We start from the raw sequence: 14,115 nt of genomic DNA on the forward strand, positions 1-14,115 counted from the left end.
TGTGATCTTATTAGATAATAAATCGTGTGATCTTATTAGATAATCGAGCTATAACAAAATATGTTATGTTAAATACGGAGTAGTATTATAATCAAATATTATACAACATACTTCATAATTTATATAAAATTTAAACTTATTTCTAAGATGTTAGCATTATTTTACTAGTTTATCTTTCATTAAAAAAAAAAATCAAGGAACTAATAAATTCCAAAAACATACAATTGCTATAAATGTATAGAGTAGCTATAAATTTTCGGATTGCTTTAGAATGGCCATATTAATTTTGTAGCTAGTCACGGTAATTTTTGAATGTGCAACGTTAATATTTAAGATTAAATCAATCCCTTTGTTTGGTTGACTAGATATTAGTTTTAAATTTTCTTCCTCCTATTAATCTGTTTGATTTTTCATCAATGTCCTTCAATTCTTGACAGTTCTTAACATTCTATTTTTCTTAAGATTTCAATATAATTGGAGACCAATTTTGTCGATTATGGTTTGAGTGGAGAAAAACATTAGATTGGTAAATAATTGTTTTTCATTTGGAGGGATGATGATTGAAGATTGGAAGACCTTATATACTTGATCCTATCTATGTTAATTTTTTCTCCATACATATTTAATGGAGATTAAGTTGAAGGTTGAAAGTAGGATACATATAAGTTTTTTTTATTTTTTTATTTTTTATATGGTGTGTCATTGAAAAGTCATCCATAAATTTTAAATACTAAATTTTAGACTCTATACTTCCTCTGTTTTTTTAAGTTGACACCATTTGACTTTTACACTATTCACAAATACACTTTGACTAGCTTTTGTGATTTATAACTACGATAAAATATAGTTAAGTGGGATCTTGTTTGAATCATCTTCATGTATATTTTATAAATATCCTTTTATATATATATATATATAATTTTAGAATATCAAGAATTAGAGATATTAATCGATAAAATAATGTGTTGACAAACATGATAATAAAATAACGTGAACTAAATAAAAACGGGGTAATACTTTGTATTTCACAACTCACTCGATCATACAAGTAAATGTTTATTCAACTTGTACCTCCATAACTTAACAGTGCACTACCTCCACTAGGCCGTTATTACATTACCAAATATTCCAAAAAACATTTAAGTTGTGATTTGACTTGGACCAACCGCAACCAGTTAAAGTGTTACACTGTTACATGATTATGTACTATGTTGATTTCAACTCTATATATACGAGTACGACGTACGAGTACAATTAAATTTGATAGTAGAGTCGTAGTTGTGAAGAAAGACGTACTTCCTTCATTTTTAAATACGCTCCATTTCTTCGTATGCGGAATTTTAGGAAAAATTGGAGAAAGTAAAAATATGAAGGGTTGGTGGAAGAATTAAAAATTGTAAAAATACAAAAGTAGTAGAGAGAATTGGTGAAAAGAGTATAAAATTAATAAAATATATTTATATTGGGTTTACTAGTTGGGAGAAATGAATTAAATATTACTCGTATAAAAGCTTTCAAAATAAAAAAATAGAATAAGTATTTAAAAGTGGTCGAAAATGAAAAGTGGAGTAAATATATAATTGTATTTAAAAACAAAGTGAGTATTTAATTAATTGGACTACCTGGAAAAATCCACGCGAGGGTTTGTATGAAATGAATTGTAACCACACAATTTCTATCACATTAATTAGTTTGGGACTGAATTCATACCATCTGTCTGTTCCTACATGAATGGAATTGATTGAAACAAATCTATTGTTGGCAACTAAAGGAACGTCCAGATGTATCTTGCAGTGAAAGTACAAGTGTGCAACTAGTTTTACTACCTCCGTTACGTATTATTTGCGACGATTTGATATAAAGTAGAGAGGAAAAATGTCTAATCGTTGCAAATAATATGTAACGGAGATAGTATTACAGTTAATTTTTGTTGTTTTTACTACTCCGTAGTATATTTTTTTAATAAAACAATATATGGTGACCGTGTAAATGAAGTTTTCCTCATGATTTCGGTAACTTTTATAGTACAAATAAAATATTTACTGTAAAATTTCAAGCGGCGGTTAATTTTATTTGTTCTAATATTAATATGTAATCTGTTTGTATCTTTTGTAAAAATAAAATAAAATAATGGTTAGTGAGAACCAGGCCATTATGCTCCAAAAAAAAAAAAAAAAAAAAAAAAAAAAAAAAAAAAAAAATACAGACCATTAAAACATTGATAGTAAGACCCTTTCTTATTCACTTAGTTTTTACTACTCCGTATTTCACTAGTGATTTTACTTTTTGAGGATTCAATTCATAAAAGAGAATCGGGCCTCATTCGTCGTCGAAACAACTTCAACGGGAAAGATTTGCTTTGCGTGCACCTTAGCGTGTGAACTATTTTTTATCGATTAAAGTTAGTTTTAACTAAAGAAAATTGCTGGCTTAAATAAAATTTATTATATATACCCGGCTGTAAGATAAACTCGGGTAATATGATCATTAATTTTTTGCTCATTTAATAAACAAGCAAAAATATTCTGCTTATTTATTGAATGAACAAAAATTAATGAGTAAATTACCCAGGTGTACAAAACAGGCTCTTGGCTTAAAAAAAAAAACTAAATATGTTGCTTAATCGATTACAATAAGTATTGTTTTGTAAGATGCATGATATGACTAAACAAAGCCTATATATAGATTATTGTTGGTTTTGCAAAGTGTACGTTGTGGGTTACGACGATAGGTGATCGGAGAAGGGTTCTTAGCTTAGAGTACGCGCGTCTAGAACGATCGATGAAGAATTACAGATTTCTTCAAGAGTGAGGGCATTGAACAGTGCGTCTTAATAATGTTAAGGAGTGTTAGGTTTTCATGGTTGGTCGTTAGTTATTGTTATCTTCATTTTGGAAAATCAGATCAGCTGTTACTGTTAGAGATATTTTCTTAATAGTTTTCTGTGTACGTAGCTCATTTTCGGCCTTTTTTTCCAAAATTTACTTAGTATATACGGAGTAGTAATATAGTTTCTCCGTTTCCTTATAGTTGCAACAAACACTTAATCACAGTATTTATAAAAGTGTACCTCATATGATATAATACACTTTAAATGGAGTTTAGAGGTTGTTAAGAGTATAATCAAGTAGACCATGAGTTTTAAATAAAGCTAATTGTACAATTGTTACCGTAAAACCCCTCCTTTTATATTGTTGTAATTATTGTGACATTTTCATTTTTAGAAAAGTATTGCAAATATTAAGAAACGGAAGCTGACACTTTTACTCAAAATTAGTATTCTAGTTTAGAATTTAGCCAGCAAGACTACTCTTCATGGATTTGGAAATTTAAGGAAAATATTTCCTAATATGGTTTATGGTTGACAAACAGGAAATACAACACCAAGAATAATAAGCAAATAATTAGAAGGAAAAAATTACACAATTTGAACGATAAACAATTAAACAGGCTTAACTTCGAATGAAGTACGTACATTATGATTGTGCATGATCGATCTAGTACACTAGTACACTACACAACCTACAACCTTATCTTTAGCTTGTGGTGTATCACTATCACTTCAGTAGCATAATAGACATTCATGTTTTATTAGCTCCACTTGATTTTTTGTTGTTTCATTTCGTTTTCACTTTAATTTGTCCATATTTATTTGTTCCTACCGGACTTGAATTATACCTTTTTTTCTTACTATGTATTTATTTGTTCATACATATTTGTACATGATATAATTTTAAACCTAACCTCGAAAGAAAAAAAGAAGAAAAAAAAAAAGGTAAAGGGGAGGTATTAGTAAACCTTTGTTTGATTCAGCTTATTTATTTTAAGACATTACTTGCTAATAGTAAAATGCACAAAAATGTAGTACATTTGATAATTAATGGTGCTTATATTAAATTGTCTTTGGTATTTTGAATTCTTATTACTTTTTTACTCATTTGATTAGCCAGTAAAGTAGTACTCCCTGAATCCCTTTATTTTTGGCCCATTGTTATTTTTTGAGTCAAAATTTGAAAATAATTACCGTTAATCTATAAAAGAAAATATAGTAATGAACAATCTTGTTAGATTCGTCTTATTGTATACTTTATGACTACGGAGCATCATATTTTTATAATTTTTACGTATAAGGAAATAAAGATATAGACGTTTTAAGACGTGTCTTAAAAACCATGTATAGTCAAATGGAGAAAAAAAAATTGGGATATAGGGAGTAATAATGACGATATAAAACACAAAATTTATGGTCGATCATATCATAATTTCTCAACGTGGACCATGCATCATAATCTCATCCAGGTTGTTGATTTGACGTGTAACGCTATAGATAATTTGCAAAGCTGGAATTATTGATAAAATAATAATTGTAATATTTTCATCACGTTTCATTTACAAGGACCTACTAATATAGGTTGGTTATGCATTATTTGCAAATACTAGAATATTGAAAAGGATATGGGGGTAAGAGACAGGAGGATAGAGATGACTAATTTGGACCACTTTTAAATGTATCACTGAAAGGTTATATAATACCATTGATTATGTAGTGATACTATCTCTACATGTATTTAGTACCACTAAATGAATATATAATACACTACAAATATATAGGTACCACTGAATCTTCAATGGTACTATTTGATCATCCAGTATTACTACTGATTACTCAGTGTTACTACTCTATATTCATAATATCATTTATGTGTAATAACCCTTATTCCCCTCGTTATGTATTTACTCATACCTCACTATGAAAGACCTCTGTCGTTTACTGCTAAATTATTGAAATACTTGTACGAGCGAGTAATAGGCTACTACATGGCACCTAACATTAAAATTCAACTCATATTTTTTTTGGTTTTAATTGGCTTATAAATATAAATACGTTATGCATACAAAAAATTGAATCAAATTAGGGTTTTCTTCATCAAAGCTACGATTTTTGAAAAGATCTTGCACTGTGGGTCTGTGGTACATCTCTCGTACACATCGCTGGAATTATACAACCTTTTCGGAGAGACGGCCTAACGAATTGTTTTAGCCGTAAGGATGATTTTCATCTGATTCACTTGAACGGATTTATTTGGTTAAAACCAATCTCAATAAAATAGCACACGACACAAATGTTTTAGCCCTAAGCATTGTATACATTTGTTAGTAAATTAATTAAAATATATAATTTTAATTACAAAGAATCATCAATAATAATTTCAGCTAAAAAATTTAGATGAGAAAGATCGGACCTTGATGTTGGAATTTTAATATTTGTGTCGTGTGCTATTTTATTGAGATGATCATGAACATGGGGCAAACCGTAAACAATTGTACATGATAAAAAATAGTAACCTCGTAGAATTGAATAGATACCTTAATAGTAAATAAGTAGAAATTATTTTTTATTAGTAATAATTAATTTCTATCAATAATTATAATTTATTTCACTGTTGCAAAATAATACTCCTGTAAGTAAATAGAAAAGGGCCTTAATATTGGTATTTTAATGGTTCTCACCTTGCCATTTAATACAAAGTAGAATTACTTCATACTTCAATTTTTTTTTTATTATTTTTTTTTTATAAAAAATATACAGAGTACTAAAATCTTGAGATTAAGGGTATGTTCACATTTACTGAACTGAGCTGAATTAAACTGAATTGATTGGAGCTGAACTGAATTGAATTGATTGGAGTTGAATTGAACTGATCTGAACTGAATAGAGCTAAAATGAATAGTTTATGAGAGAGGGAAATTAAGAGCTGAAATGAAGTGAACTGAACTGATTAGATCTGAACTGGATTAAATTGAACTGAAATTAAGCTGAAATGAACATGCCTTACTTCATTTACACGGTCACCCTTAAATAATATTTGGGCCACATTTTGTCGGTGATTTTTTTGTACAAGGTGAAAAAATTATCATCAACATAAATAAACTGTAGCATTAAATTGTATAACTGGTTATAATTACACTTTTGTGATAAGTAGAGCTTTCTTCTCACCTACCACTAATATAAGAACTAATTAGTGCCATTTAATCATTTATACTACAATGCCGACAACTTTATCCTACATACCTACTTTCACTGTTGTAAAAACTAGTGACATTTTTGTGATTAGCTAGCTACAACTTTATCCTACATACATACCTACCACACAAGCCCAAAAAAGTAGTTCAAACTGGCGGGCCGGGTTTGGGATTAGCCCATTCTTCGTGTCGGGTCGGGCCAAGTTTTTGACCAAAAGAGCCCAAATCCGTCCAAACTATGCGTGCTTTTCGGGCCATTTTCGAACAAGGCCAAAAATAACTAAAATGCATAAAATCTCATTCTCAAGCCCGCGCAAAATTGGGCCGGGCCAGCGAATCAGCCTCACTTTGATCAGGTCTAGTTCAAACCCACTTCATTCTATCTTCTCACCATATAATTCATCATACTCTATTTCAAGTCCTTGCCAAAATGGAGTATCAACCCTAATCGGCTGATATCCTTGGCATTTTGTCTTTCCTCTAATTGCAAAATTAGCTTCAAGATTGTTAAGTTTAGAGAATAAGCTATTAATTAGGGTTCAAGTAATGTAAATTTTGGCAAAAAAAAATAAGAAATGAATTTGATTGAAAAAATTTAATGAAGAAATGGATTTGTTTGAGCAACTTGACTATACCTAGACTCTACTACTTTTGCTCTGTAATTCTAAACACTACAACTACTTTTATTAAGCTACTCCAATTTACACTACTTAATTATTATGGGGTGTGTGTCTCAATTAATTCCATTGAAGTATGCCGGATAGACAGACGACATATGGCATGAATTCAGTCCCAAAATAATTAATGTTATAGAAATTTAGTTGGACATAGACTATGACACTCTCATTGCAAAAAAAAAAAATATATATAAATAAAAAAAAAATTATAAAAAATGCTATATAATCTGTACTGTAACATTTTACATAACACCACACGGAGTGATAATAATAACTAATGACATATTGACATTTTACATAACACAACACGGAGTATATAAGTACATTTTTACTTCACACTACCTTTTCATGGGCCAATTTCTGTGACAACCTTTACAAATTAAATTAATTCTCGAACACATAAACACGAATATAGGAAAATCAGTAGTACTCCAATGACAAATTGACAATTAAGAAAGTTTCATAAAAAAATCACATCGATAATTGTGATGAGACATCTTGCCTTGTTTTTACTATAAAGACACATCAAAACTCTTTTCCAGAGATATAATTTTGATTAATTTGTATAGTACGTACGGAATATTAATGAACTTATAATCAAACAATATTAATTATTAATTAAGGACAGAAACCCTTATTTATTCTTGTTTGGAGCTATCCACTGCAACTCTTATTCCTCAAGCATTTTATTACATCCTTTGCAGTATCAGCACCTGCAAAATCACATTCCACGTGATGTGCAAATTAACAAGCTGATTACTTTTACATCCTCGTTTTTAAAATGTTCTTATTTTGACATGGGTTCGTAAATTTTTTTTTTTTAAAAAAAAAATACATTAAAATAAGAACAACATTTAGATACGGAGAAAAATATAATATAGAGTGCAATAATTGATTGATATGGTCCCGTTAATTTGCGAGAATGTACCTGAATAATATGCACCGTCTGCATATCCAAATAATCTTGGGTGTGTATGCTCTCCTGTGAAGTATATTTTACCAAATGGAGCCTATACCAACCACAAATAAATAAACAAATCAGACGTGTAAATTTCATATAAATTAATTTTAGGGTATCATAATGATGTACTTACACCTAACAGTAATTTAACTATTAAATATAATTTTTTATTTTATTATACTAGAGTTTATAGTACGCTCGGGCAATCTTTGCCCGAGCGTAGTCAAATCCTTGCTCGCTCCTGGAGTCCCGGGCAAATCCATTCGTATATTTTAAGTTTAAATAAAATAGTACGGGGTAATTAAGAAACGAACTTACCCTCAATTGTTGATGGCGCTCTTGAGGGTAGCCAACCGGCCAATTAGTGAAACAACCACGGTAAAATCTATCAGATTTCCAACGAGGAATCATAATATTTGTTGCTTCAGGGATGTTTTTACCAAACTTTTTCTCAATACTTCCATTGCTTCCGCTTTTGTTTCTTCATCAGATTGTTGCTCTACTCTTATAGCCTCGTCGTCTGCTAATGTTACAAACATAACGTTCGATCCTGGATATTCATTATCCAAATGCTGCAATTTGTTTTATTAGCACGTAATTAAATTAATTAATCACGCACAACTTTAATCATCTAGCTAAGTAAACATTTTGATTGATAATGTACCTGCCAAATAGCGTAATATCCTCTTCGTTCGTGAACATATAAGAAAAATTCAGTGCCGTTGCCAACAGGCCAAAATGTACGAGGAAACTTGAGGAATATCTTGGTATAAACTCCTATGCTAAACTCTGAGATTGCGCGCCTGTTCCATAGCTGTTTAAGTCAAGTACGTACGTGTACAACATTAACATAAGTAAAATAATCATGTACTCCGTATATGTTCTTAATTCTTATAACAATAATAACTACTCGATATGATATATATAATATATAACACGTCAGTTAATGAAAAAATATGAAGTAAAGTATTTGTGGATGGTCATTATTATAAACAACTTCGTATATGATTACTGGTCTTAAATATATACAATGATTATACGAGATTTTTTTTATTTCTTTTTTTAAAGTCATTGGTAAAAATAAGTTTAGTGGTATAATTAGTACGAGTAACTTACAGGAAGTTGTGGTTTGTAGGTGATAAGTTCACTTTGTAACACACCAAGGCTAGGAGAGAGAATAACAAGTTTGGCATGGTATTGCTTCCCATCTTCCGTTTTTACCGTTACTCCACCTTTTGACTGGTCAATCTCTGTGACAGCCTGTATCAATTAAATATATTAGATTTATGCACTTCTTAATTACGGTCTTACGGAGTATATATATAATTAGCATAGTGGATGGAATGATGGATATAACACTAAAGATATATTTTTTTAATTTCTCGAAATTCTTGACTAGAGAATACATTTTAAGTTGCTTATCCTAAAATAAAAAAATAAAAAATACAAAATACAAAACACGAATAAACGAATAAATAAACTACGGAGTAATACATTAATTCAAGTTGCTTATCATAAAAAAAAAATAAAAAAATACAAAAAACAAATAAACGAATAAATAAACTACAGACGAATAAATTAATTCAAGTTGCTTATCATACAAAAAAAATAAAAAATACAAAACACAAATAAACGAATAAATATTCTACCGAGTAATAAATAAATTCAAGTCGCATGCACTTATTTAGTAAGATAAGATTTTTTTTTTTTAGAAGTAGTAAGATAAGATATGGTTAATACGCTAACATGACTAAACTCAGATTATTTGGACTTTAACATTCGACATTAGTAAATGCTACGAGTAATAAATGGTTTAGGAAAGAAAGATCTAGCCAAGTTCCTTAATTAATATACTGTATTAAATATGGAGTACAAGTTAAGCTTTAATAACAATAATTTTTTTTAAAAATAATAATACAAAAAAAAAAGCAAAAGCTAATAACAAGCGCCCTAGGAACATTAAATAAGAAAACTAAATGTGTAGATAATAAAGTGTAAAATTAACATTAATAACATTGATCGACACGTGCTTTTGTCATGCATTACGAGCTTAATACTTCGTAGTAATATATTACTCGTAAATTTCGTAATAAGTATCTAACGTCCAGGGTGCTTGTTAGCAAGATCCTTATGCCAAAATTAATTAGCCATAAACCCATGGATATCTATTAAAATTTTATATTTCAGCAATAGATATAGTAAAAAATAAATTCAGGTCGATAATTATTTAAAAGACTGTATCATATTATTATTGGTAAAAAAATTTAAGAGTTGTAGTATACTAGTACGAACCTGATTAAATTTGACTCTTGGATCATTGATAGCACCATTTTTAAAGGAGATGAATTGTTTGGCAATAAGATGAACCAAGCTCTCAAAACCCCTAGAGTCAGCTACAAAGTATGAATTTTCACCAAAATCATGGGACTCCGCCATAGGTAGTACTTGCCTCAAGCTTGTTACCCTTGGTGCCTCCGCTTGTTCTCCATCAAATGTGAAGAAATCCACCATTTTTTCTAGGGTACTTCTTGGATCACTGTCATTAAGTATAGTTTTATCAACTTTTCACCAATTCATCATGGTATACGTCATAGATTAATAATATACAAGTATTATTTGTCCGTATTTAGTCCAATTAATCTATCAATTGTTATAAGGATTTAGGTAGCGTTTATAAGATCTATAACTTTCCTACAAATTTACAATGTGAGATGACTCCATCTCACTTGTGAGTGTCCTTAGAAATTATAATCGAGTTAATGGAAAAGGTAATAAAGATATTCTAACATCTAAGATCTAATTAAAAAATAATAATAAAAAAAAAAAGTATGAATATTAACAACAATTGATTTTTAACATAGTAAGAACTTGAACAATAAACAAAAAGATCATTAATTAAGGGACTATAGTGGAGGGAGTTGTACAAATTTTAATTTGTTGTTGAATTAGGAGTAGATCTATATATATTATACTCTATATATTGTTTAAAAGTTTAAATTTTAAAAAATGTTTGATTTGCATCCTCTATAAAAAAAGAATCACTCGTATATTCTTCTTTTTGTTCACCTACTACGTAAACAATTTTAAAGTATATCAACAAACAAGTGGACTATTCCCATTTTTAAAAATTTTATCATAAATTTATTTTATTACAAAATATAAAAATAAAATGTAATTATGTAAAGTACTATTGCAACGGATTTGTATCGTGTTTAAAATATTAACTAATTGTCATCATCTAATCCGCTCATCTGTTAAAGTCTTAAAGACAATGTTTAAGTACTCATACTGTCGTATACTTGTATATAGATGTACTATATAATTCACATAATTTATAATCAAACAAGTTTTCTGTAAAGGATTTTGTAATATAAAAAATTAATTTGGTATATATATATATACACCAAATAAAGAATGTAAATACTTAGTAATTAGATATTGTTTAATTTCGATCCCCCACAACAACAATTGGGAGAGGATTGAAACCTAACCACCCAAAATTGATCCTAAAATCCGGATTAATCCAAAGGGTGAACTGGGTAAAACGCCAAAAAAAATAAAATAAATTAATTTATATACTTACGTTTTCTGTAGGCGTTCAAAACTCAAAATGGACATATCATCCCCATTATTCTCCGAATTCAAAACCTTTGAGAACTTTTCACCATCGTCTAATGTTTTATCAGCTTTGCTAAACGCAGCATCTACCTCATTTTCCTTGTACCTTCCACCCCTATAAAGTTAAAAATAAAAATTAAAAATTAGAAATTAAAAAGAGAAAAAGAAAAACAAAGGTTAGGTTACATATGTAATAATGTAATGTTATAAACAGAATTGCACAAATAAAATAGTAAGAACAATGTTACCGAGAATAAGACTGAGTCGCGGACTATGTCGCTCTCTTTAGAACATTCGCGGCACTGCCTCAAACTTGTGCAAGCAGCTCGTACCAAACCGGATGCCCCCAGGATAAAACAGTCTTTCACAAGTATAAAATACCGGCAGTTTTGCACCGAACCACCGGACAACGGAACACCAGAAAATCAGAAAGAAACTGCTCGACTGTTTTGAGAGGAAGAGAAAATATATTTTGCAAAGTGGTTTTCTGTATTTTTTCGTGTGTTTTTAAAAACAAAGCTGGAACCGTCCTTTTATAGGTAAAGATACGTAACAGCTTAAGCATGAAAACGGGAGAAAGATTAGCAACGTTTACTGCAATTAGTGTATTCGTTAAGCAAAAATCAAGGCATTAAATCAGTGTAACGGTGCAACGTTTAGTAGTAAAACAGCAACGAGAATCAAGCAATGTAACGGAAAAATTTAAACTAAAACAGTAAAACGTTTTGTAACTGAATATTAATCAAACCGGTAACAAAAATTAAGTTTGTTTAATAACCCAAACCCGACCCAGCCCAGCTCAGTTCGGCGCGCGTGTGTGTGATATATGGTTTACCATATAGGTCCTCCCTCTCCACAAAATGTGGGTAGCCCAAGGGCCACACCCCTTTAGCCCACTCTCTATATTATAAAGAGAGTAAAACTCTCATTTCCCACCAATGTGGGACTTTGAGTTTTTTCACAAAATTCACACACTACACACTTGTTGTTCCAACATGTAATGTATTATAATTTATGTATAATGCAAATATGACAAATTAGGGGAGAAATATAGAATAGAATGGGTTTTGTATTGCTTGTTTATTATTCATCAATAGGTTGAATATTTATACAAAACCTAAGAACATAAGATAGGAAACAATCTTCCTAAAAGATATACTTAAATAATATTTTAACATATAATAAACCTAAATATATTATTCTCCTAATAAGATCAATACGGAAAATATATCACACATATTTTCCGATATATTATATCTCTAACAAAATATAATGATTATAGAGTCTGTTTGTTTGTTTCATCTTATTTTATAACATCTAATTAATCTTTTTTTGTTAAAATAAGTTAAGAAAAACTAATTACATATACAATATATTTAATTAAAATAAATTTAGAAAAAAAGAACTTCATCAAACTTCAAATGATATAAGTTCAAATAAAATAATAAAAAATATTTTTAATGTACTGTTAGATTAATTATTACGTACTCTTGCTTATAGGTGTTGAGTGAGACATTGTTGAAGTCGGAGTAAAATTTTTTAAGGTGGATTTTTTCAGACATTTCATAAAGAGGGTTTCTCTTTGGACCTCCTACTCCATGAAGCCAATTTGCTCCCATCTCAACTGTGTGTCCCGCGAATTGAGTCTTCTTGATTCGGCCACCGATTCGATCCGTTGGTTGCCTCTAGTATTAGGAAATCTTTGATCCCTGCATCTTCAAGTCTTTTTGCCGCCGAAATCCCTATAAATTAAATAAATGCTTCAAATATTTGTATGTTTATTTATGCCATTATTTTTCTAATGAAATATTGTACGTGCTTAAAGGTAAAACACTTCTCCAATGTTAATTTTTGGGCACATACATGTTTTACACTAGGTCACTGATAATGTGAAAACTAAATCAAAATATAATTAAGGTAGTACTAGTAATAATACTAATTTCGCAAGTACAAAGTTATATTAGGATTTAGTAAATGTACAAATGTATGGTACGTAGGATGTAACGTAGTACGTACCTGACATTCCGGCGCCGACGATAATGACGGAGGGGGTTGAAGATAAAGCATAAGCCGAGGCTAACAAAAAGGAGAAGAGGAAGAAATGTTTGAGCATTATTAAGTTTAACACCCTCATTTTGTGTTTTGTGAGATGGAGTGTTTGTTGCTTAATTGCGATTTGCGATAATTAGCTAGGAAAATTACTCTACTTATAGGGCTTAAGTAAGGTCTTAAAGTCGTGCTTAGTATTATAATATATATTAGCTCGAGATTCACGAAATTATTCTACGAGTAGTCAATATTAATACATGTAATCAACAAGTGGGTTGTTCTACAAAAAAATACTCCGTAATTAAATACTACTCCGTCCATTGATGTAAGCATTACATTGTCTGATTGTGTCCACTCCTACATAATTAACGCATATGTTCTATTATTATTATTATTATTATTATTATTATTATTATTGGCCTCAATAACACTAACTATAGATTGGATGAAGAGAATATCACAACCTTAATCGGATGCACTCAACATCACAAACTTTTAAGTTTGGTGCAGAAAATGTCTTAAAAGATCACATCAAAAAGAGTATTTTTTTATTTTGATATATACAAAGTATATATAATTCTCACCCTTTTTAAATTTTCCCTAAACTATTTAGTTACTTTATGATAACTAGACCATACTCCCTAATTACTTTTCTTTAACATATTTTGTAATTCATAATGAATTGGAATGAATGGATTATGTTTGGCAAAATAAAGTTTTCTAGTGACATAACTCAATATCTCACAACACAAATTATGCAAAGTCATTCAAACAATACATCAATTT

The 14,115-nt window shown here is 29.7% G+C and overlaps 1 pseudogene; it reads right to left on the minus strand.

The window, feature by feature from the left end:
* Positions 1–7,186: 7,186 nt before the first annotated feature.
* Positions 7,187–13,487, minus strand: LOC110700405 (annotated as a pseudogene).
* Positions 13,488–14,115: the final 628 nt, after the last annotated feature.

This window comes from Chenopodium quinoa, unplaced genomic scaffold, assembly GCF_001683475.1.
Source record: "Chenopodium quinoa cultivar QQ74 unplaced genomic scaffold, ASM168347v1, whole genome shotgun sequence".
NCBI lineage: Eukaryota > Viridiplantae > Streptophyta > Magnoliopsida > Caryophyllales > Amaranthaceae > Chenopodium > Chenopodium quinoa.